The sequence below is a fragment of the Neltuma alba genome, unplaced genomic scaffold, assembly GCF_004799145.2.
Source record: "Neltuma alba isolate B1F8T4 unplaced genomic scaffold, ASM479914v2 tig00010970_pilon, whole genome shotgun sequence".
Taxonomy (NCBI): Eukaryota; Viridiplantae; Streptophyta; class Magnoliopsida; order Fabales; family Fabaceae; genus Neltuma; species Neltuma alba.
The window spans coordinates 331,277-339,258 of record NW_021635733.1 but is presented as its reverse complement, the minus strand read 5'-3'; the positions used below and the strand labels follow the sequence as shown (position 1 = coordinate 339,258).

At 31.5% G+C, this 7,982-nt stretch overlaps 1 non-coding gene across 1 annotated transcript; it reads left to right on the top strand.

The window, feature by feature from the left end:
- Positions 1 to 6,928: 6,928 nt before the first annotated feature.
- LOC114760367 (U4 spliceosomal RNA) lies at positions 6,929 to 7,079 on the top strand. Its single transcript, XR_003742044.1, has one exon. It is a non-coding gene; the product is annotated as a U4 spliceosomal RNA (small nuclear RNA).
- The last annotated feature ends 903 nt before the right edge of the window (positions 7,080 to 7,982 follow it).

Here is a 7,982-nt window from a genome sequence, read left to right as displayed (position 1 = left end):
TAAAATTCACCTTATGAATGTGTTTAATTTCTCAGAAAACAAGAGGCCATTACAATACCCAAAAGAAGAAAAAGAAAAGAAACGAAAACAACGTGAAATAAAAACAAAAAGAAAGAATTAAAGAAAAACGTAATATTATTGTTTGATCGGCGTTTCCAAATAAAATATTCGAATGATTAATTTTGACATTCGACAGTTGAGAAGTACGCTAAAGCTTTTTTTTTCTAAAAATTTTTTTGGATACAGGTGATCGATGCCATCACTAAACATTTTAATCACATATTGTGATTCTAATTGTGTGCGTGTGAATGAATATAAATGCCTAGCGGTCATGAATCGGAGACGAACCAGCGGAACCTTGGGGGACAGGTGGACTTGTTGGCAACCCACCCAGTTTCCTCATCTTCATACCTGCAAGCACATCACCACACACGTTAAACCTCGTGATTGGAGTAAATTTCCATTATACCTAACTCGGATGCCTAAAATTTATACAAATTTGATACTACCTTTGATATAAGGCTTAGCTAGCTAATTTGAAAATAAAAATAAAAATAATTATTTATAATATATGTTATACGGTCTCTTTGAAATAATTATGTGTATTATTATATTGTATATCAGTTTACAAGCCAAGCAAATTAGTTTAAAGAAAAATAATAAATATAATATTTTAAATAATTTATTTCATTCTTTTAATCTCTCTAAATTAGTCAAATGAGTTTTATACGGACAACCGGAGATAGCACTGCATGTGTTTTTCCGGTTTCTAAATCCCAAAAACGCCCTTGAGTGTATCCAAATCAAAACAAAGAGTTAGTAACTACCCAGTATATATTCTTTGGTGGCACAAACAAAACGCAAACCTGAGGTAGCCTGAGCGGACTGAAGGATAACAAGAATGGAGGCAATGAACACAATCCATAATAGTATCACACATCGGTAAAGAGAAGATACAGCAGCCATGAATCTCGTCTTTATTAATTGGCAGGACGTTATAATGCTTCTTGCTTCTTGGTGTTGCCTACCAATTTATAGAGCAATATCCGCCACATGATTGAAAGAGAATCTGATTAGTTTAGTTGTGTATAACTTTCAACGTAATTAGCTGTGGAGAGACAAAACACGTAAAACGCAACATTAATTCAAAGGAAAAGTAATTGATGATGAGGTGTGTTTAACGTCTGACCGCCTCAAAAATACTCCTCTGGTCCTATTTATAGGGCAGAGAGAGAATGTTTTTTTTGTTCCTATTTATAAGTCACTTCATTAAATTTTTACTATGAATATACTATATTGTCCTTCATTTATTATAGTGTAGATAGTTATTTTTTTTAAATGTGTATATATTAAATAGGGGTAAAGTTGGAAAGTTGCTATATTTTAATGAAGAGTTAATGCAGTTTAAGGTTTTTCTTGGTCTGTGTGAAACATGTTGGAAGTGCCTTATAAATAGGACAAGAGGAGTATGTATTTTACTTGGTCCAAATAACAACCACGGTCTTTTGCAGCTATTGACTTTGAATGTTACGAGTCAACGTAGAATTAAAATTACATATTTATGAGCTTCACGACTTTCAAACTATACGCATGGATATTGCCCAATCCAATTTTAATTTATACCCTCCAACGATGGCATAGTGGATTTGGAAGGCATTTATTTGATATACTATCAAATATTAAATATAGGTATGTCTTCTAATAAAGATTTGAATTTGGGTTTATTACGTTACGAGAAACTAATTTTTTTTGCTAAACCTAATTTTTATTAGTATGGTGTGATGATTTGATATGATAAAGTTTTTTTCTAAGACAAAGCCCAGTAAATAAACTAGCATGGCTTACAAAAATCTATTATTGGACAAATCTTGTTGCATAATATTTCTGCATTTGGTTAGAGATTTCAACGTGATCTTCATTCTAGTGTATGTGTTATATAAGCATAATGAGCAAGTCATTCAGTATATTAATTTGCTCTAAAAACATATACCCGTATATAACTTATCTCCTAATCTACATCCTATATGAGAGCGGGATGATTTCTGTCTATGACTTTTGATATTTACAAATAGCAGCCTCCGTGAAATTAAAAAACAACCTAACCTTTCTGTAACCGTTGGTCCCAGCAAGGATCCAAACCTTTTTAGATACCTTCCAAACACAGAAAGAGTGATTTTCCAATAATACAATCAAAGAAAATGCCATGCTCATATTTGTACTGAGGGTTAAAGCCTATATTTTTGTTTTATATTTACACGAACTCCAATTTGAAATTGAAATCATCATAGCATATTACTACTCCCAATCCTTAATATAAAAGTTAAATAAATAATTTAAAAAATTAAAAAAAAATTAGTTAAATTAGTTATTAGTAATAAGCACACGTTGACTTTCCCAAATTAACATATTTAATTATGTGAATTGCAACAACAGCTTCCTAAGAATCTCTTATATTTAATAGGGATGTTTTAAGAAAAAGTGTAAGACAAATTAAAATGCGTTGATATATTATATTTAGGACTAAATCTAATCTCCAACTAGCTCTCATAGATATTAAGGACTAGAGGTAGCATATTAAGATCAACGTTTATGAATAACCTGAGCATCTCTTATAATTTACTAGAGGGCAAATTAGAAGGCTTAAGTCTTGGAAGCCTAAGGGGGGCTAATGACTAGAATGATTTCTTCAAGTATTGAGAATGGTTCAAACTTCAACTTATTTGCTGTAAGAACTCATTTGATATGACCATATGAATCGCCTACAAAAGAATGTTGGCAAATAAAAAAAAAATCACCGCGAAAAATGATTAAAAAAAATAAACGAGTGCGCTCGGACATCACAAAAAAGAAGGGTGGGATCTAAACCATATTCAATTTGCATTACATTAAATTACTAACAAGTAGAAGTTTACTAGCTATACTGAACCCTAGCTCGTACAAGTTGCAAAATAGTTTATTGCAATGTGGCTATCCTTTTACACACGTTTTCTTGACGTGCATATTACTTGTTCACATAGTTGCCGGACCTGACGCAGGAGATCCCACCGGTGAGGGCGGAGGACTTGGCAAGGCACCCAGTTTCCTAATCCTCTTGGCCATCTCTGCAAAATGATCGCCAAAACTCCCGTACACAGTATTTAACAAGTTTACTTTCGGTGTCGCCTTTTCTGTGTAAAAGTTAAAAGAAGGAAAACAAAGTTATTCAACAGAGGGATAGATTCGATCTGAACACAAACCGCTCTTGAGAATTTCTGGAAGGGCTCAATTAGTTACATCATTTTATGTTTGCTATGAGGAAATTTTTTAATTAGTTCGGTTTAAAAAATTAGAGAAGTCGGGCTATAAAATTTTAGTAAAGAGAATATCAAAGATAAAAGAGTAAAAAAAATTAATTAAAAGCGTTTAACCAACTTTATCAATTTTTCAAATTAAACTCGTTACAATTTTTCCTCTCTTTCCCTCCTCTCCATTTTCTTCAAATTATGTTCTTACTAGAGGAGAGCTAACTACTCCTATTTCAAAGTTTCTAATTTAAGAAGAGGTGGTGTTCATTTCATAAGTTTCAATTTGATTTTGTTTTAATATTTAATGTATTTTTTTATTCTACCTTTAATTATTTATTCTATCTCTTTTGGCAGACTCCCTCCCATCACATTTTTCAATACATTCTCTTTCATTATTTTTTTCATTCATTACAAGAATATATTTAGAAACAAAAGTATATTTCTAACATACTTATTATTTTTGACTAATTTTAACTAATAGTTTGTTATCTGTGAATTAATTATTTGAAATTTATAATAAAGACCGAAAAGAGTGATTGGTAAAAATTAAGAAAATAATTGGCTAAGTTGATTATTTATAAAATGATGTATGTTAATGTTGTTTTGAAATACCCTATGTAATCATTGTTTGTATTAAACTTTTTCGGAGATACCCTTGTTGTTCGTATCCAATAGGAATAGTAAAAAAAAAGTTATAAATTTTAAAAAAAAGTGAATTGAAGCCATGTATTTATGATTGAAAATAAAATCTCAAACTAAATAGGAGGGGAGGGAGTATATTGTTTTACGTATAATAACATTGAATGAATTAGCACAAACCTGCGATGACATGAATGGACTGCATGACAAGAAGTAGGGAGGCAATGAATAGAAGCAGTGTCATAAAACGGTTCAGAGAGGCTAGACCCATCGAATCTCCAACAAATAATGCTTTATCTAGTTTAAATGCCTCCCCAGAGGCTTTGAATTTATATAGAGTTTAGATTTATTTTTTTAATAATTAATATTTTTATAAAATAATAATTTTGAATTCGATAAGAAGTGATAATTAATAGGAAGAAAAGAGGGGAAGAAAACAGGGGAAAAAATTCCAAGTCATAATCTTAGTTCAAACCCAATTGTTCATGCTTTCAAACAATGTTGGTCAAAGAAGAAAAAATTCAGACAAGCTAAGGAATTTACATTCATTTGCAGGTGGCGCACTGAGGGAAACCAAAATATAAATAAATGAATTAGAATAGTATAAGAAGAAAACTTGTTGTTGACGTTGATTTTACCAGATCAACCTCTATGCCCTGGGAAATTCTAATCTAAGATTTGAAGACCTAAAATATACATGCACAACGAAATTCTCTCTCTCTCTCTCTCTCTCTCTATATATATATATATATATCAATGACAAAATTAATCTAAACGTATTATTTTACCAGCGGAACACCTTTTCCTACTTATCGTTTTTAATTTCGGTAATTTGTTTTAAATGACGGATTAAAGCTTTGAACATATATATCGAAACCATCTTAATTATACATTTCATATAAATCACCAAAAAAAAAAATTGCATATATTAACTTTTGAGTTTTTATACGATTATTACCGTAAAATAAAACGATTGCCGAAAGGGTATGACAACTATATATGGAGCTTATTCAGGTAAAAGAAAAGACTATATGTGGAACTTTTACCCGACTTTATTGAAGACTTTCAATTTTTTGGGTCTGTCCTGTAAAATGAAATATTAAGATTTGCAGAAACATTAAAGGAATTAACTTCAAGTCTATATATGTAGCGTACGTAACATTTGATCAACTTGATCAGAAAGACTGACTTTAGTTTTGATCCTCTAGATTTGAAAACATCGTATGGAGGCCACCTTTTGCCTCACCGAGTCAGACACAAAACCGCGTTATGAATTATGATTTGCTTATACTACACTAATTTTCTTTTACTTTTTCTTTTTTATTCGATTATTTGCGTGCATGACGGTAAGTAGAGAACCCTAGCTAGACCTTCATCTCAACTCTCTAGTCCAGTCCGTCCACCTTGATTTGTATATATTCTGTTTTAATTCCATCTGTTCGTGTTCGTTTAGTTAACTTCGTTTTCTTCTTTAATCTATATTGCTCTTATTGTATGTGTTAGAGAAAATCAAGCAATTGAAATTCATCCTACATGCGTCCTTAGAGTCTAGGAAGTTAAGGGTGAGTTCTACTAGGAACCCTGTATTATATATGAGGTAAATTAAGCAACTCGGAGCTAAATTCCCGTTTGATACAAAACATTAAGAATAAGATATAAGGATTGTGTGATTGAGATTGGCAAAGACCATTAGAAAAGTATTTAATATGAGTGATTAGTTGTTACATGAGGTTCAACAAACCCATAAAAGTAGAATTAGAGAATACCACCTCTCCCCATAACATTTCTTGATGTCACCTACATGAGTTTGTCAAATCCCATGTAATAAGCAATCATTTATGCTAAATATTTTTTTAATATATATTTTTAATCCTAACAACAATTATTATTCCCCATTTTCAATGTTTAGTATCAAACGAGACATAACTTATTGGTAAACTACAAGGCTACTACAAAATATTTACTCATGAGTGTGGCAAGCTCTTCTATTCTAGTTCATGATTTTTCTTGGCTATATGGTTCGTCCAAGAGAGAGACGAGATCCATTTCTTCTTTGCTCGAGTATTCCCTAAAAATATTCATTTTTTTTTGGTTCAGCATATTCTAGATGTACAGAAATGGACTATAATAAAACAGAGCCAAGACGCATGAAATGAGGAATGGAACAGAAATTGTATTTGTATATCGTAGGACTGCATAAAAAGAGTGAAGGGAATAAGTGGAAGAATTATGAGAAAGTAGTAAAAGATACCATAAGATCATCTGGTTGACCTTTTGTGAATTAGGCCCAAATCCAATACACACGGAACTACAATGTAAATAACAAAATAATAAGTCCAAAGAGAAGTATTGCCTTTATGACTTAAGATTCAAATCCTAGTAATCACTTATACGGAAGACATGGGAGTATATACGTTTGAGGGAGTTGGTTTTGGAGATACAGATGAATAAATGTTTAAATTTTTCTCTCGGTTGGTTTGATGTCACTTGTTGTGTGTAATTCAAAAACTGTCATATGATTCTATACAACATGCACATACTAAAAATTTTGTAGAATCCTAAGTATGAACTGAAATCCTTTAAACATGAAACACAATAATAAAGGAGACGAATATAACTTCTGAAGGTTCTATTGGCTTTTCTTTTTACCTAATGAAACACGCAATACCTAGGAATATATTATTAATGAAGGTGTCCGAGAGCAATGTTACGTTGATGATCTTCCAACTTTTTCAGACCCTTCTCTCTCACAAATAGAGTGTCACATGCCATTAATTAGCGCCCTAAAATCAGAATCTTGTGGACTGTTTAAGATGTAAATTAGATGCATGCTTTAATTAGATAAGAACATGTATATGTAAGGACGTGGACGTCATAACTGTACGTGTAGTGGGGCACGTTACAGAGCACAGCCAAGTTCTCGTTTTATGTCCCACATCGGCCAAGGAATAGGCGAGGGCTACGAGAATGGGTACAAAAAGGAGACTAGAAGGACAGCAAAACTTATCTTTGCGCTTGGGGCAATGACGCAGCTAGTGAGGTTCTAACCGAGGCGCGTCTATTGCTGGTTGAAAACTATTTCCAAACCCCCTCTTGGGTCTGGGTTTGGCCCAGGCCTTTGAGAATTTCTGGAAGGGCTCCCTTTGGGGTAAAGTCCTGCAATTATCAGTTAAGGCTTTACCTGCTTTATTCGTGAGGTGTTTATATGGGCCTCTATCAATTGGGCTGGTAGGGGCTATGGAATGGGATTGACTGCTCTTGTTGTTTCCCATTCGTGAGATTCCATGTTCTTCTTCCAGGGTCTTCTTTCGGGCCTCGTCGATTAGGCTGTCCGTCCCGGATTTTCTACCTCACTTCAGTTAATTGGGTCCATTTATGAGCAAAATCATGTTCGAATATTGACTAAGATCAAGAAAAAAATTAAAAAAAATTACTGATTTCTACAAACTAATTTGTTCACATAATCTAAAATAGATATAAATATTTTAGAAAAATTATGTAACATATTTTATAATTAAGTATTACCTCCGGTTCTTAATTTAAAATGCAATTAACTGATTTGAAAAAATTAAAAAAAGTTAATAAATTACTTAATTATAGCTTGTCACATGATCTTATTGGAATTCTTATGTGTATTATTAGATTATATATCAATTTACGAGTTAGAAAAATTTGTTTGGAAAAAACAATTAATATAAATACTTTAAAATAATTTATTAACTTTTGTTAATTTTCTCAAATTAGTAAATTGAATCTTATATTAAAGATCGAATGTATCAATTTTTAAATTTTTTTTAATTTCTTAAATTAGTCATCTGAATTTTACAATAAGAATAAGAAGCAGTGTTATGTTTTTCTCTATTTACGTACTTAAGTTTTTTTTCTGCTATAAAAAAAATAGTAAATTTCGTTTTCCAATCAAATCTTACCATATGTGATTTTAATTTTACCAAAATTTTAAAATTTTATTCATCATGTCAATTTTTATTATTAAAAGAATTCATGTGATTTTAATTTTAAAATTTTATTCATTATGTCAATGGATCTAAATTTTGTTTC